An 18,567-nucleotide genomic window follows, 5' to 3' on the forward strand; every position below is an offset into this window, starting at 1 on the left:
TATGCAATTTCAACGCGATATCGTATTCTACATACATATAGTGTACAACTTGTAATTAACATTGCACATAAATTAACACGTTACAAATGGTGCGGCGAAAAGCAGACAGGCTAAGGCGAAAAAAAATGTTTACAGTTTATCAAAATGTGTATTGCATAGCGAGATAATAAATTTCAGCCTTTTTTTTCTCCTCTACGGTTTTTTTACCCCTTCATAAAACGTCGGTCAAAATTAAACCGGCTTTAAGTGTCCCAAGTAATTTTGAAGCTAGATTAAAAAAATATAGCAGTACATTTTTGTACTATACGTAGACTGTCCATGGTGCTGGCTTTTCATACGTATTATCATTTTTTTTTCATTTTTAAAGTAAATTGAGGAAAATGCGAACAAATCATGCGCAGTTGAATGAATGCAGCGCCGTTTGTTCCCATTTAAACTATGATGAAACGTTCCCCTAAGGTGCGAGAGAGTTACCCTATTCGAGGGGCCGGGTTTTGTCGTGACTCATTCGTTGTTCGGGTTTCGAGTCGCGAAATTTGTATTTTCCGCGAGTCGCGTAACTTTTGTATCGAAATTACGAAAATTTTCACGAAAAAATTACCAACACCGGAGGTGTCGTTGTAGCGCAGGTAATTTATTTTTTCATTATTATTTTTTTTTGTCATATCGAGAGTTGAATTTGGTGAAAATTTTGCATGTTTTTTTTTTTGAAAGCTTGAAAGTTGATAACGATACGAGAGTACTTTGGTGAAATAAATTTTAATAGTAATTTTCAAAATATTTTTTATTCGTTTTAAATTTAGTAAAATTGTAGCCTTTTTTATGTTTAGAGTTCAATTTTCAATTTCTGAAAAAATCTCCTGTTTTTCATTTTCATTTTAAAAAAAATAAATTGTATAAAAATTGGCGATTTTATCAAAAAATAAAAAAAATTATCGATTTTTTTTCAAAAATTTTCAAAACTAAAATTAATTTTCGAAAAATATTTTTAAAAATGGAAAACTGAAGGAGGCAGAAATCATCTCGATATAAGTCAATCTTCGGTCATAATTAACGAAATTTAATCCTTAAAAAAATTCTCCATTATTTTACCACATTACATATTATAAAAACAGTTTAAAAAGTTTATAATGTAAAAAAAGGGAATTTTTCCAACACTATGTCCGCGTTAATACACCGGACCAATATTTATTTCGCCGAAGGGCAGCGGCAGCCATGAGCCATAGAAGATTAATAAATTGCTTTCGTGTTCATTTATCAACTTCATAACTCCGTCATTTGGCGCTTACGAGGTGAAAGTTTATAGCTTTTGAGACTCTATGGGACTTAACGAAAAAGAAAATATAACTATGTTTTTTTATTTTTTCGCTCGGTTTAATGGTCGAGCTTCCAATTCCGTTGTACGGTCTAGATGAGCTTTCTCTGCGGTGCTGTACTGAACTCGTTGCTAGAAAACTTTTAATGTTACAGTCTTGAGATTTCAAGAGTTAAAAGATATGTGCTGTCACATTTCAGCATTTTTGGGACTCTTTATTCTCAACGTATAGATAAACTAAATTCTATGGCTTTGTACAAGTCCGCCAGACATTAACCGACTGTTTTAAAAAGCTCCAAACTTTCTTAACGTAGTTATACTTCTATACTCGTACTTGCTCCACCGTATCTGCCTCTCTCTCTTTCTCTAGCGTTTTGATAAGTTATCATTATTCGTCGGATGCTCGGCTCGACTTGCCTTGGCTGGCATAGGCGGTTTTTTACTCTAAACCTGGGATCTGGGATCTTCATATTTATGTGTACCGTCGTCGTCGTGTTTGTCTAATTTTTGAAAAGTTACAGCATTTTCAGAGGGATTTGTTCGGTGTACTGGTTTTGAGAAATTTTCAAGTTTTTCAAAAAGTATATTAGTGTAGGGCTAACTAGGATCATGATATATCAACTGAGAACTAATTTTTGTTGCTGGTAAAGTTCTTTGCGAATGGTGAGTTTCACGGTGACTGGTTTGGCTTATTCAATGCGTAAGTTTGAGAATTTTTTTTTTATAGAATTGATATTTTTGGGGGGATTTATTTTCTTTTGGAAAATCACTTGATTCTTCTTTTTTTTTTTTTTGAAGGTTTGTCGTAAATTTAGAGGGAAAAAAGGAGATTTGCTGGAAAAATAGAGGATTAAGATCGTAGCACAGAATTCAATCGTGGAAATGTTGAGAATTTCGTTTTCCCTCTCTTTATCAGGTTGAAAAGGTCAAGATTCTGGAAGTGGTTCTAGAAGTTGTGGGTACTTGAACAATTCAAAAAAATTGCAAAAATTGAGAAATTGATTTCTAGATTAAAAATGATTTTTTTTTTAGAATTTGTTTCGTCCTCTTTTGCAGTAGTTGAAATAGTCGCCTCTTTAAATATTTTGAGTGGAAGTCCTCACTGTCCTTCAAATACGTAATCGAGACATGACAATATTATGCTTTTTATTGATGAAGAAAAAATTCAAAGAATCAAGAGTGAAAAAATTTACCCATGGTACTGGTTTTCTTAGATACTTACGTACGACAAGAAAATGCATGATAATTTGTGACATCTCATAATAGGGTACTACTCGAATTGTCCGCTTCTGATGTGAACAGGACTACGATATTTGAAACGAGCATGATCTGAAAACCCTATTTCCAAAATTTCAGTCACCAAAATTGATTTTTTGGTTCTTGAAGAATTTATGAAAATCTGGCAAATCAGCCATTTTTGACGATTTATATATGTAGTATAGATACACGTATATACATTTTTTTGAAAAAATATTCATTTATTTACTGAAAATTATGAAAACTAGGCATAAAAATTATATCAGCCTCCTTCCATTTTGTTAATTCTGGAGCCTCTAACGTACTATCACTTGACGTGTCGATCTGGGAAGTGGGAATCAGCCCAAACGTAAATAAACTTCTCAATGAACTCGAAGATATTCACAACTCGACTATAAACTGTGTAAATTAATTTCCGCACCTTCTGAAGAAATGTTAAAAAATGCTGGAGACTAGAGAAATCGCGCTGGAGGTTCCATAAATGGTTTAAATTGCGAGCAGATTCGTTAAAGTTGCGTTGATATCATTTTTAGGACGGATTTTCATCATTTTTACCGAATAAACATTTTTTAAATAGCTAATTAGTCAAGAAAAAAAATAAATTTTGGATTGTCAAAAATTCGCCAAAAATGGAAAATTAATCAGCGTTGCTAAAATTTTGGTCATGGAGCGTCAAGATCGTAGTCTTTTCAAAAATTGTAATCAGCTGTTCAAATCAGAGACAGCCATCTCGAGATGTTTCCTTGTAAGATGGTTCGAAAATGAGGAATTTTGATTCATGAAAAACTAATATCAAGTGAACAAATTTCGTTCAATTTTTTTTTCTTTTGAAAAAGTGATTGTTACTCTATTTAAAAAAAATTAATTCATTTTTTCAAAATGACTATTTCATATAAAACAGTGTTTTGAGTTTCAAAAAATGTGCTAAAAATTGAAAAATGAATCAAGCTAGCTAAAATATTGGTCACAACAGCTGTGAACTGTGTGTTCTCCCCCCTCATCTCCTTCAAACAAATTTTTTTGAAAAGGACCTGAGAATTTGCGAATTATATTACTTACTCGATTCTTTGAATTATTTCGTCTTTTTATCGAAAGAGTAGACTGTAAATGTTGGTTTTCAATTTGATACAAGGAGAGGAGAGTGAGGACTCCCTTTTTGAGAAATACTGAATTAATTCAAGAGAGGAAATCTTTGAAAACATTTTCAACCAAAAATATGAAAACATATTTTGGTCTGATGATTTCAAATTTTTCATAAGAGTTGAATTCCACAGATTCTTTTTAATTCTACGAATTTCAGATTCTTCGGGTCGGTTTAGAAAAGATTCAGCCATTCGCGACAATTTCAAAAATATCTCAAAAAAATTTTGAACGTTTTTCGAATTTTTAGTCTTATGAATAGGCACTTAGGCAAGTACCTACTGTAAGCTGATCGAAATAACAGTAGGGTCGTGCCTTGAAATTGGCTTAAATGTGAACGATTTCGTTATAGAAAGGTTAAAAGAAAGCCACAACTTGATTTTTAGCTCATCAAATCAATTTCTTCGCCATTTTGGAGAATTGTGAAAATTCTGGAGAAATAAAAATCACGCTGTAGGCTCCAGATGTGACCTAAAATGATCAAATTGGGGTAAGGGAAAGGAAGGGGTTGGATTTAAGCAAGAAACATTCATTTCGCAAATTTCAAAAAATTTCTTACAAACTGAAAATTTTGGATTTTTTGAATTATTTTTGGACCAAATTAGTGAAATTTGGTTCGAGGAATTAAGCAGTAATTTTAATCATTTTTACCGAATAAATTCTTCGATTTAAAAAAAAAAACAATCGTCAAAAATGATTAATTTTGAATTTTCAAAAATTCGCCAGAAATTGAAAAATCAATTTGGGCAGCTGAAATTTTGTAAATCGCAGTTTCAGATCGTGCTCTTTTCAAAAACTACGGTCTTGTTCTAATCGATTGCGGGAACTTCGAGTTGTTGCTTTTTTATGATCTTCAATGAAAGATTTTACTTCCTCTTTCATTTTAAAAATTGTTTTCAAAGATGTACCCTATAAGTTTATTGGCGAATCTGAAAATTTAAAGTTACCTACTCTAACGAAAAATTGACATTTGTGCATTCTAATGAATGGTAAGGTATTTTTAGAACTCACCCTTACTGATTTGAACGAAACAAAGCTACTAGTCGACCGAAGGGGCATTTCCCACAAACCCCACAACCAAAATTTCAGGCACTAAGAAGATTAATTTGTGGATTCTTGGAGAATTTCTGACAATTTAAAAATTTTTAAAATTCAAAAGAACTTTTCTGGGAACAATTTTGAAACTTCTTCATGAAATATAATTTTTGAGTCATGTGAACCAATGTGAATAATTCTTTCAATTCAACTCTCAGCTGATTGTTTTCAGTAATTTTGAAGCCTCCAGCGATTTTTCGATTTCCTTCAAACGATATTCAGCCCCTGCAACTTTGGTTGGTGCTTATTGAGCGCTCTCTCGTTCGTTTTTTTTTTACATACCTTTGAAAATTTGACTTTTCCGCTCTTTTTTGGAATTTACAAATTGATCAAAAATTCACTTTCGAACTCACATTGTAGAGATTTTGTGGTAAAAGCGCCTCTAAAACAGTCAAGAGGTTGTCCAACTGTCCAATAAACACCGACCAAAGATATAAGAGCCAAAGTTCATGTTTGGTTCTTCCAGAGCGTTTTGAAATTCCTGGAGAAAATCAGAAAATTGCTGGAGTCTCCAGAATGGTCTTCAACTAATGTTTGTTGATGTGTGGGAGTTGAATTGGAAAAATTATTCATATATGCATTGGTGGTTCACATTGCCCAAAAAATTCATATTTCATGAAAAAGTTTTAAAATCTTCTTCAAAAAAGCTTTCTTGAATTTCTTAAATTTCCAAACCAAAAATCTATAAATGAACTTTTCCATCTGAAATTTTGGCTACTTACAGAGGTTTCAGTAAATATTTTTTCGATCTAGTTTGGGCTTCGTTCAATTCGGAAAATTTGATTTCAAAAGGTTCCCTTGTCTGAAAAAAGTGATCTGAATTATTGAAAAGTAGAAAAAATAAGACTTGAAGAAAATAAATCTTACAAAGAATTTTTCAACCTAAGCCCATATCAACATCTTTTGAGCTAAAATTTGATAGCTCTTTTTTCTAAAATTCCCCAAAAAAATCAGACGACAAGAAAAACTTTTTTTGAGATACGAAACAAAACCGAAAATTTCTATAAATTTTTAACGTGTTTTTAAAAAAGTTCTCTATCTCAGAACCTTTTTTCAAGCTAAGATCTTCTTCAAATTGAGTTATGTAGCTCTGACTACACCTGGCAAAGCATCCCCAAACCATTTCCTATTTTTTTCAAGAAATGAACATTTAATTTTTTGCATCCTGTGGGTCTGCAATCTGATCAATATGCAACCATTATAACATATTATATAACTTTTGTTGCATACTTAGTTACCTGGTTTTCAAACAATACGATTTTACACGTTGAGGCACTAAGGGTCTGTCGATGTCGACTGCGCGACCTTTTTCGTCGGCTTTTTATTTCGCTGTAAAAGAGTAAAAAACATATTTCACCTCGTTCTTTTCAATTACTGGTGTTTTCGAAAGTAACCCTTCGTTATAAAGAAGCATAACTGTTAGCATTGTTTAAAAGAGTACGCCATAAAGATTGTGATTATCGTGTGCTATCACTGGCGCTCTCCTACATAAGAATAAAGGGACTGGCTAGGAAAACGCCATGCACTTGGATTTTCATCGTATGGCTTTCTACGTCTGTCTTTACGATGTGCGGAATTCTTTGACAAAAAAAAAAGAAGAGGGTAAAAGGGTTATATTTGAATATTTCAAATAGCAGTACATTTATGTCATAGTCAATTGCCAAACGTATACGAATAAAACTAAATGATTTTTATGGTTCGTCGTAAAAATCTCGCTATTATACAAAAAGCTCGCCTTTTTTCCCTTCATCTTTCCTTTATACTCGTATTTCTGCAAAAACGTGTCTTAAGCTCTTGTTGGCTTGTCCCAACCAAAGGGCTTTTTTTTATATCAAAGCTCGTTTAAACAATATACTTAGTATAAAACAGAATCACCCATTTATAATTTAATTATCGAGAAAAATTTCGGTGTTTGGGTAACGACCGTGAATATTAAAAAAAAATATATTTAAGCCTTATTTTTTTTTAGCATGTATCTCGCTCGGTCTTCAATTAACGTTCATTTTGTCCTGGTCGTCGTCTTCTCGTACACAGAGTTGAAATAACGATTCAAAAATTAGCGAGCGAAATCTCATAATTTATTTGCAAAGTACGCTGAATATTTTAACGTTTCAAATTACACGTAAATAAGCTGAGACTTTTGCCAGCATGATGCGGCGCAACGAGTTCAAGAAATGAGAAAAAACATGGGTTTTGATTAAAAATCACGTCTGTTCTGCGACACTTGAACGTCGAGTTGCCATCTCATTAGAATTTTTCCGCGGTAAAAAGTCAAGGGCAATATTGGTTAGTGTTTTATAACTCGCTGTGTATTATAGTTATACGAGTGCGGCGTATCCCAGGCGCAGTAAAAAAAAAGAAGATAAAGTCGACGAGATTGTCTCCAAGTGTTGTAAAGATCAGGTCGCAAATAAAGCAAAAAATTAATGAAATTATTCCCTTATTTTTGAGAATCAATTCGAAGCACGTTTTTTTTCTTCTTCTTTATGTTATCGACAGCGAAAGAAAAAAAAAAACTGGAAATTGGAAATATCTCGTTGAGTGTATTATTCCTTTTTACTGACAAAGGAACTACTTGAATTGACACACTACGATTTGAACGACGAAATTAAGTTAGATCGAATGAGAATGTCCTGAAACCTCTGTTGAATGAAATTTTGAGGATGGAGTTCATTTTTTGGAATTTTTGAGGATGTAGCATTAGCAAGTGAAGGTGGTTGAATTAGTCATTGAGGGGGTTTTCAAGCAGAATTGAGCCCAAAAGGTTGATAGGATGGGAAAAAATGTTTACAAAAATGTTGGACTTTCAGAGCAATTATAATACATACATATACATATTATATTATGGAGAAGGGGCCAAAATGTGGTTTTTATAGTGAATTTTTTCATTGCGTTCACCAAATTAAGAAAAGCTGTTCATGTTTTCTGGAATGTGTTTCCAGTGATGAGAGGAGAACCTACGGGCAAAAAATTGTATTATTTTTCACTGACTAATAAGATTTTGAAATTTTCAAGTGACCATTTCCAAACTGTGCTCATGAAATTGATTTTTTTACGAGTTTTTGAACTTTTCCATTTTGGCTTACCTACTCATATATATTTTATTTATTGATTTCCAAGTTGGAATAATCTAGATACCTATACAGGGTGTCCAGAGAGTGGTGGTACAAACTTCAGATTTGGATATAACCGAGTACGAGTAAAAAAAACGTAAGTTAAACAAGTTGCCCATTTTGAAAATTGAAGGGGCAAAATACTTTTTCAAAATCTAAGAGCCAAAACCCAATTTTGACCACGGGGGTCGGTAGTAGGTACATAGACATATAATACTTCGAAAAATGAACAAAATTACCTACTTATTATGACTTTTTGTCCAACTTTCAAATTGAAGGTGCTACGAATGATTTTCAATTTCAAAAAATCGCGACAAAAAAATGAGCGTGGAAATGAATTTTAGGTCAGAAAATGAACAAATTTTGTAACGTTTATTTTTTTTTTTTTTATTTTGAAATTTAAAAAGTCTTTCAAGCTCAAAAATCGTAAATTTAATGAAATTTTCAGTAAATTGAAAATCGTCGAGCTTCAAAAACTTTATAAATTTTAGAATAAGAAAAAAAATGATCATGAGAGAATTTGTTCATTTTTTTGACGTAGTATTCATTTCCGCATTCATTTTTTTCATCACGATTTTTTTGAAATTGAAAATCATTTGTAGCCCCTTCAATTTGCAAATTAGGCAAGAAGTCAAAGTATGTAATTTTGTTCATTTTTCAAAGTACTGCTACCCCCCTCCTGGTTAAAATTGGAATTTGGCTCTTGGATTTTGAAAATGTATTATTTCCCCTTCAATTTTCAAGATAGGCAACTTGTTTATCTTGCGTTTTTTTAAACTTATACCCGGTTATACCCCTTGATTATATCAAGGGTTATACCCAAATCTGAAGTTTGTACTACCACTGGGGGACACCGGACACCCTGTATGAAATATTCAATTTCAATGATAGATTTTTTAGAGGAGACTGGAAAAATGTAACAATCAATCAGAACGAATTCAGAAAATTTTTTTATTTTATCTGTTTATATTTACGAGTTTGAAAATCATGATTTTGAAGTGAACAATTTTCATTTTTTTTTTAGCTCTCCTTCTTTCCTAAAACCCATTTCAATGTACTTTTGGTCCATTTTAGATGAGAGTCTCAGAATTTGGTGTTTTGTACATGAGATAGCTGGAGCGAATTGGAAGAAGGAAGATGAAATGGCCTCGAAATTGTGAAAATCAGTTGGTTTTCTAATAAGGGTGAAAATATATTAAGGGGAAATTTTGACAATTTTCGTGAAGTATTCTTTCTACCAAACGAAACGAACTATTGTGTATGATTAGGTACAACATTCAGCCATCCAGAAAATTTTTAATTTCACCCTTAGAAATTTCAAATTGCTGTTGAAGCGTCAAAAATGAACGTACAGAGGAAAAATCTTACAATAATTATTTTTGGGTGGCATTTATCGGCACGACAGATTAAATGATTTGAACGACCAAAAAAAAGTGTTTTGCACGACAGATGCTAACGACCAAAACCACTTTTTTAACGACGGAAACCGTTTTCAACCATTGCACGACAACAAAAATTCAAGTGCACGCCAAAAAAATCAAGTGAACGCCAGCGTATGCCCGACAAATTGAATGAAATGCATCGACGACTTTAGGAAATGAACGACGACATAATGATAAAAGCGACGAATTTATTCACAAAACTAAAATTTCCAAGAACGGTTGGTGTTGGTTTCGAACCAATCTGAAGCCTCCCCCTCCAGTGGATTTTCCAATAAAAACTTCCTAAAGCTAAAAAAAGGTAAAAATTAAATTCAGCATTTATAAAGGCACATTAGGTACCTATATATCTTTAAATTCTTTTTGAGCCGGTTCAAATCCAAAATTTTCTCCAACGATCATTTTTTTTTAAATTGGAAAATTAAAAACCAAGATGAGAGGCACTAGGAGTCCTTAAAGTAGCTTTTATTCACACTTGAGAATTTTTTTGCAATTTTTGTTGGCTTCCACTCCCTTTATATTTGTTACCTACTGTTCTTTTTTTTTTGAAAAAAAAAAGAAAAAACTGAAACGTGTAAGCATCTATTTTCCGACAAAATTGAACATATTGGGGGCGGAGGGGGTGGTAGCGCAAAATTCGAAACTTCAAAATAAATTCAGCCACATTGTGCTATTTTGATATGAAATTGTTTTGAATTTCGATTGAAATTCCTATTTGATAATTAGGTAGGTACCTTGTAAGTAAAAAATGACATTAAAAACTGTTTTCGCTGCAATTTTTTTCAAATTTTTAAATCGTAGCTTTCGATTTTATTTTCATTGCAAAAAGTCAAATTTTATTCACAAATACTGCCCCATTCATGTTCATTAATTAAACGACAGGTGAAAAATTTGCGTCGTCGGGCAATTGAAATAATTTCGTCGGGCTTTTCCATGTTCGTCGTGCATTCCCTTTTTCGCGGCGTGAATTTTCTATGCTTGTCGTTCGAAGTCTGTCGTTCAATACTGTCGTTTTAATGACCAAAACTGTCGTTAAATCAATGTCGTTCACAAACACGATTTCGTCGTGGGATTTTTCTGTCGTGCAATTCACTTATTCTGTCGTTCAATTAAAGTTTTCCCATTATTTTTGAACCGGACAAATGGTAATCGAAAGAGGACTACAGCTCAAAAGTTTCAGCTGCTGAAATTAATTTTTCGATTTTTTACAATTTTTTTAAAACTTAAAGGTCCATTTCCCATGAAAAAAATCAAAATTTGATCAAATGGACATGAAAGGCTAAAATTTGAATTGTACTTATTCCATCTTTGATTTCCCGAGTGGATTGGTAATAGTTTTGAACCGTTCTAGAGTCTGCAGATTTTTGGATTCTCCAGTTTGAAAAAAATTCTGTACCTTACCAAAGTAAAAATAAAATTGAACACATATAAATTCGGATTTATCATCTTTGTGACCCTTTTGATCAATTTGGGCACACATTTTTAAAATATTTTTGCGACGGTTCAAATCCAAAATTTTTTCCACGGATTGTATCTATTTCTGGAAAAAATGAAAAATTTATCGTTTGCGAACAGGTGAAGGAGAAATGGTGAAATTTGGTTTGTCCCCAATTTTCGACCTCCCAAGTCGATTGGTGATGATTTTGAACCGTGCTGGAGCCTCAAGCAGATTTTTGAATTCTCCAGTTTTTGATAGGTAAAATTCTGTAAATGGTGGGAAAATGAAATTCAGCACCTATAACCTTGGATTTATTTAGGTTAAATTTTACTCCGGTATGACCCCAAAGTGATCTAAAATAAGAAGGTACTTTTGCGCTTACATATTTATGAAATTAAAACTTCAAAATCAATTCTACTCTCCAACATCATCCTGCAAAAATCATTACATACCATTAGTTCTACACATCTGTATCGTAAACAACATACCACGCCATTCGAAAGGCGTAACTAGGAAGCCACTTCCTGGACATTGTCATCGCATCGTCGACTCAATAGCAAATGGCACATTACAAAAGCGCACCAAGTATAAAAATACACTGAAAATTTTCTGTACAGCGAGTTTTCAAAACGCAAAACAAATTAGCCGAATTAAAGATAACAATTGCAACGAACGAGTAACACGCGTAGTGTATTTCTTTGAGCTAAAACACCAGCAATAACAACATCGTATTGTATCTTGAATAACAGTCACTTGGTTCAGTTGTATCCATTATTTCTGCTTTAAATATAGCGTTGTTTTTCATTTCGTTCGGAATCCATTATGTTTGTTGGTGGCGAACAATGCTGCTAGAAAAGACATGTTAGGAAATATCTCGTGGGAATTAAATTTTTGAAAAATCGTTCCAGCTCTTATATAGGGTTATTAGAATAGTTAAATGGGTTCGCTCGTTTTTCATCAACTGTGCAGATTGATTTTTTTCTTTCCTTTTGTTTGATTCGAATTGAAAAATTTTATATTAAGGAAAAAATGTTTGGAATTTTGAAAAGTAGCTCATCTGAGTTGCGATGAACATTAATTAACAAGACGAATATTATTGCTCATCTCTGAAGAAAAAATGGCCTACTAATTCTTAGATGAAACAATTTTTTTCTCCGCCCAAGGATGAAAATATATTTCTGCAGATGGGTATTGGATTTCTGCAATTTTTGGGCATTCCTAGAAGGGCTTTTTTTGAAGATGAGGAACGTTTTATCAAAAATTGAACTCATTGATTTTTTCTCAACTTTTGTTCCCCCTTCCCCGAAAAAAACGCGAAATTTTGAGAGAAAAATTGTAAAACAGGAATAAGTACGATAGAATAAGAAAATTTTTATCTTTTTTTTGGCCCCTGAAGTTGAGAAAAATCCGCCAGTATAAATGTGAATCACCCTAGCAGGCATATTCCAGCGATAGTGAAAAAGAAAGGGAAAACTGCACGCTATAAACTGGAGACTTTCTACCGATGTACCTTCTCGTTGATAACGAACAACTCGCTGATGGTAATTTTTCATAAAGATTTATCTGCAAAATTATTTCAAATGAGAGTTAAAGATTTACGAGGCTTTTCATTAACCGTGTACCTTAAAGCTGTATCTGAGATAATAAAATTAATTCTAGGTCCAAAGTTCTATGGTGTGAAAGTTTTTTTTTTCGTGTTTTCGAAACTCTCCGCGTTGCCAGGCGAGTGTAAAGTGCTTCTAATTAACGTGAGAGGAAAGGAACACGAATTAAGAGTTTGTCGGTGTTATTTATATCAATCGTCTGTGTTGTTCTAGTTAATTTTTACGACTATTTAATGGTAATGAATGAACTTTTGTTATATGGTTTCTCTTGTTACTTTATACGAATCAGCGAATTTTCAAACGTGTTACATCGAGAGAGTTCCCTTTGAGTAACACTTGTACGTGTGGCGCTATATAAGTACCCACCTAACTACTCGTATAACGACGCCGTTAATTTTTTATTAAAAGGACTCTCGCGCCAAAGATACTGAAAATTATTGTCAATTTGGATTTCTCTTCGCTATGATTCCTGCTTCCTGTTTTCTCATTTCATTTGTCTCTCTAGCGACTTGAATTCGCTTTAATTATTATTTTTATCGAAAAACTTGACTACTTGACTGGGGGTTTTGATGAATTTCATTTCCTGCGGTGTAAATTAAAAAAGTTGTAGATTCGCGGTTAATTCGAGATTTGTGCTAAGAAAACCACGGTTTTTTTTCATTTCGCGAGTAACCTGCAGAGCACGAATCATAGGATGGTTTTTACGATATTAGTTTGTAATCTATGTCTTTCTCGTTAACTCTTTACTTGTACAGTTTTACTCGTAGTAGTTGGATGTGTTTTTTTCTCATTGTTGAATTTATTTTTGTGTATCGAATGATTGAAACCAAAGATGAACAATATGGAATATGATTTGATTATGAAATGGAGAGATTAAAGGAGCACAAATTTCAATTTTTTCCGTGTTTTTTAAGGTGTTTTTTTTTTTTGATTTTACCTAGTTATGTACTTGATAAGTAAAGATGACTTGAACATTCTTTCTTAGGGGAGGGGCCAGGGGAGGAGTCGCAAATAAATGCCGCAGAAAACTTAATCATGCAGCTGTAGGGGTATCTGTGATCGCATCAGACAATGCGAGATGCCTTTGTATTACGTTTGACTCGACCTAACGGCATTCCAGGTATCTAAAAGCGGTCCTCCCGCCAGTCTGATGCATTCACAAACCACCCTCTACATACTACAGTGATACATACACGTTTTAAAATCGCTCTTTATACTACAGTGATACATACACGTTTTAAAATCGCTCTTTTTGTATATGTATCACAAAGTAGTAACGTAGTGAAGAATACTGGCCAGTATACCTAAACTGAACCTTTTTTCTTATACAGTTTTCTGTAATGTGATTGGTTTAACAATCTACATTACAAAACAACGTTATCAAAAAAGGTTTCAGGCTAGATTCTTTTCTATTGGTCAATAGAAATAAGGGTTTTTATATAAATAAAAGCTGTATCTAGCTTAGAAACCAGTCTTGTAAATACATACAACCAAATAACATCTCTCTTGTTAACTTGGTGTTCCTGTTGCTTTCTTGACTCGCGTTCTCTCTCTTCTCTCTCGCTCCCACTCAACTACTTGTGGGCCTCATGGTACATGTGTAGCATTGATTTTAGCGTATAGCAGATAGCCAGTCCTATTGTTCTTTTTGGAAACGTTACAATGCATCTGAACACAGCGCCGCGCTGCAGTCGAGATGCATTCGACAGCACCAGCTCAACGAGTAAGAAGTACTTCGAAGTGTTGATAGATGGTGTCTCATCTTGAACCTTTTTTTTTACTTTTTTTTTTAAATGATGAATGCAACCGTTTTCTACCTGCTATACGAATCACACACAAGTTACAAACACGGATCTCTAACGTAAGAAATAGAACAAAAGACAGTATGCTCACAATAAAAAAAAACATCGATCTTTTGTGAAATACAACTAGACACAACATTGTCCATGAAGCTATTTTTTCTATTTTCATAAAAAAAAGTCCTGAGCAAGACGTATCTACATATCGAAATCATTAACAAGGGAACCTCTTTACGAGTTGTGTATTACACTCGATCTGTTAAACGATTTTATTCACATTTGAGCCGATTTTGAGAGTGACACCTCAAAAGTGGGTTTTTGGCCAGCTTTTTTCAAAATTTAAAAATCAAAATAATCAAAAGTTTACCGTTTGTGAGGTGGATAAACTCGTTGAACAGGTGACACGAATCGATTTTTAGTTGCCCAATTTCATATTCACACCTACTGAAGTAAATTCAAAATTCTGGAGAAATTGAAAAATCGCGCTGGAGGCTCCAGAACGGCTGGAAATGGTAAAATTTTGATTTGGGGGGTTAGTTTTGAAAAAAGCTGGTCAAAAAAACACTTTTGAGGTGTCACTCTCAAATCGGCTCAAATGTGGATTAACTCGTTAAACAGGTCGAGTGTAATATAATTATGTACAATTCGATTATTAGCTGCCCAACTTCATATTCACGCCTTCTGGAGGAAATTCAAAATTCTGGAGAAATCGAAAAATCGCGCTGGAAGCTCCAGAACGGCTGGAAATGGTAAAATTTAGATTTGAGTAGTTGATATTAGTTTTTGGACTTGATTTTCCCATTTTTACGGATCATGTACGAACTTTTTTTTTTTTAAAAAAAAAGCATAAATCACCATTAACAGTCAATTTTGAATTTTCAAACGTTTGCCAAAAATCGAAAAATGAACTTGGGCAGCTGAAAATTTGGTTTTGGGGGTTTTAGACTATGATCTTTCCAAAAATCTCGGTCCCGTTCAAATCTGAGAGTGACACCTCAAGAAGTTCTCTTGTAAGCTGTAATTTTGAGAAAGTAATTTTTCTAGGTTTTGTGAATGCAGACTAGTCCAGAAAATGGAGGTTTCAAACTCTTTTAAATTAGGGGGGGGGGGTGTGTCAGATGTCAACTAAATCACAAATTTTCAGGCCAATTAGTTTAAATTTTCATTTTTGCCTATTTTTAATCAAATTTGATCATCAAAAATTCGCCAAAAATTGAAAATGCACCATTACCCACCTTGAATCTTGGTCTGGTGACCTCTAAAAAAATTCTACCATCAAAGTAAGAATTTCTTACCGCCAAAAATCGGAAAACGTAATGCCTTTCGTTGACTTTGCCAAACAAATTCTGAAAATTGTCATTTTTTTGTCGGAAAATTTCGAAAAAATTCTCATTTTTTGTCAAGAACTGCATGAAAATCTTATTTCTTTATAAAATAATTGTGAAAAAATCTAGCTTTCTTAAAAGTCATGCTTTTTGCAAAAAATTGAAAAAATTTGAAAAGTCTTTCTGTTTGAAATCAAATTAATGTAAGTACCCAAATTTTTGAAAATGAACATTTCAAAGCCTGAAATGAATAATATTTTTTCAAAATTAATAACATAGGTAGTTTGTCTGAGAGAAGGAAGGTGGGAGGTAATTTTAATTTGTAGCTCGAGTGTTTTGTTTCTCTTCCGAAAATATTTGTTTTATACTATTTACCTATTTTTTTTTTTTTTTCAAAGTGACTTTAGTTGTCTGAAAGCATGGAGAGGGGTGCAATTTTATTTTTTAGCTCGAGTGTTTTTGTTCATACTTTAGCACTTGGTTTTTGTTTCAATACCTACCTACCTAGTTGCCTATCAAGGAAATTTCTCGAGGTGTCATCTTCGATGTGAACCCGATTGCAATTTTTGAGGAGAGTCTACTCTGAAATCCCCATAACCAAAATTCTAGCTGCCCAGTGCCCAAATTTAGTTTTCAATTTTTTGGCAAATGTTTGAATATAAAATTGATTATTTTCAGTGATTTATGATTTTTAAAAAGTACCTATACGTATGTAACGAGCAAAAATGATGATAATTAGCCCTGAAACTAATGTTAACCTCCCTCAAATCCGAATTTCACCGTTTCAAGCCATTCTGGAGCCTCCAGCATGAATTTCAATTTTTTTAGAGTTTTGAATTTTCTTAATAATCTTGGTCAGTTAAAAATAGACTTGATAGTTGATACTGAACATGTTTTATGAGTTCATCCACATTTGAGACGATTTCCAGATGGAAACTTCACACGCATTTTTTTACAGGAAACTTCAAATTTTTCAATTAAATATTTCCCTTACGAAAATTCTGCTCAAAAACTACAGTGGAGATGTCCGCCTGGATTGCCTGGAAACTGGCTTAAATGTAATGTTGATTAAAGTCGCTAAGTAGGTTGAGTACTTATCAACTCGATTTTTAGCTGCCCAAAAAATTCAATAATTCTGGAAAAATATTGATGAATAATTTTTTTGTAAGATTTTCCATTTTAATAATACCTACTTACTAATCTATTGATGATTCTCTCACTTTTTGATTACTTTTTTACCTTGCTTACATAAACTTAGTTCATTGAAAATAAATTTGAAATATGTAGGAAACATTCTAAAGGCCGCCTAACTGCTACTTTCCTTTTTTTACTAAACAAAACACACTGTTACACAATGAAACGATCTTTTCTATCAATTGTTGAATGAAAAAAGGCAAAGCCAGGGTAAGATAGGCGAGACAGGTTTGGGGGAGGGTGAAGAATGAAGTAGTTTTGTTCCATTTGGTTACCGACCTAACTTCCACAACACACAACAACTAAAAAGAGAATGTTTATAAGGGTTTGGATGTGTTTGGATGCATCTCAGATGCATTCGAGGTAAAACACGAATGCTAGCGACGACTACATTTCAGATGCATGTACTAATTCAAATGTCTCTGAAAAGAACAATAGATCTGGCTATCTGCTATACGCTAAAATCAATGATGTGTAGTTGTACAGGCGCGATGCCTTTATTCCTTCTCTCTCCTGACTTTGCTTACCTATACACAGGCCTACTGGTCCAGGTATAGTGGCTGCTGAGTTCTCCTTTTTTCTCAGTTACACATCTGAACGGGCCACGTGGTACGGACGGATATTTTCCTCAACCTCTTGTGATTTGAACGGGCCCCGTGGTACGGACTTAATGCACTCGTTCCAATATCTGAACGAGCCTAGTGGCATGTACAGATATTACGCCCTCTCTTTGCAATTCGAACGGGCCTAGTGGTACGGACAATTTGCTGCATCCTAAGTATCCAGACTGGGCCAAAAGGTATGGTACAGGTCTCCTTACAACTTAGGGAAATCATAGGCATCATTTTCGGTGGCTAAGTTCGCGATAGGTCTCAACAAACTTGCGAACCAACAAAGGGCCTCGGTAGGCATACTGTTACCGAGACAGCATTTCAACTTTTCAGCAGAAAAAATTTTAATTTCAGAAAACTCAAGGACTTGTACGCAAAATAGATAGGTACCTACCTACATCAATTCGAATTTTCAATCTTGTTTATAATTTCTTTTAGGAATTTGATTTTTTTTTCAAAATTATTAATTTCTTAATTCTTACTTTGGGATGAGAAGCAATTACCTGTACCTATCGAGATAATTTCCGAAAATTTACCAAAAAAATACCAATAAATTACAAAAAAGATTACCAGTCTTTAGCCAAGAAATTGCTCCGGATTTTTCAAAAATTTTCTGTAATTTACCAAAAATTACCATGTGGTTTACATACTTACCAAAAATTACCAGTATAATTCACCAGAAGCTATATTACCTGTTATTTACCAGAAATGACGAGTAATTTAGCAAACAATTTTATCCAAGTTCTTAAAAGTCAGGCTCAGGTAAAAAGTAAAATCAAATACACTTTAAATTGGTGAAATATAATACTTACTTGTATTTTCAACCATAGAAAGATCACAAACAAAATCAAAACCGGGTCCTCAGTGTGATAAAGCTATACTTACAGCCAATTGTAAATTTGACACAATGTGAGGTTTACTTCTTCTGAGAACAAAGATGTTAAAATACCTAAAACATATTCGGATATATTTAATGGAAAAATATAAAAGGGCAACAAATTTGGAAATTGTATAGTTTTTTGATTTGACATATATTTAAAAACTGAACTGTCGTCGATTTTTGCAAATTGCAAAAGAACATTTAAGACCCAAAAATGAATGAATTTTCATTACGTATATTGCGCAATTATTGGAAATTTCATTTATGGTCCAGCATATGACAATAGGAATAATTCCACCTTTTCTCCAATCCCCTAGGACAACTTTGTTCTTAAAGAGAATATTCTAAGAAACATTT

The 18,567-nt window shown here is 33.3% G+C and overlaps 1 protein-coding gene across 4 annotated transcripts in view; it reads left to right on the plus strand.

The window, feature by feature from the left end:
* Positions 1 to 456: 456 nt before the first annotated feature.
* The window catches only part of LOC135841720 (acetylcholine receptor subunit alpha-like), a 406,867-nt gene continuing 388,756 nt past the window's right edge, over positions 457 to 18,567 (plus strand). For 2 of the 4 annotated variants that reach the window (XM_065358854.1, XM_065358852.1), the window contains exon 1: positions 458 to 629. The gene's annotated coding sequence lies outside the window, so the exon portion shown is untranslated. Of the gene's footprint in view, positions 630 to 18,567 lie in introns of all 4 variants that reach the window. The other 2 variants (XM_065358853.1, XM_065358855.1) reach the window with 2 other exon arrangements.

This window comes from Planococcus citri, chromosome 3 (genome assembly GCF_950023065.1).
Source record: "Planococcus citri chromosome 3, ihPlaCitr1.1, whole genome shotgun sequence".
Taxonomy (NCBI): domain Eukaryota; kingdom Metazoa; phylum Arthropoda; class Insecta; order Hemiptera; family Pseudococcidae; genus Planococcus; species Planococcus citri.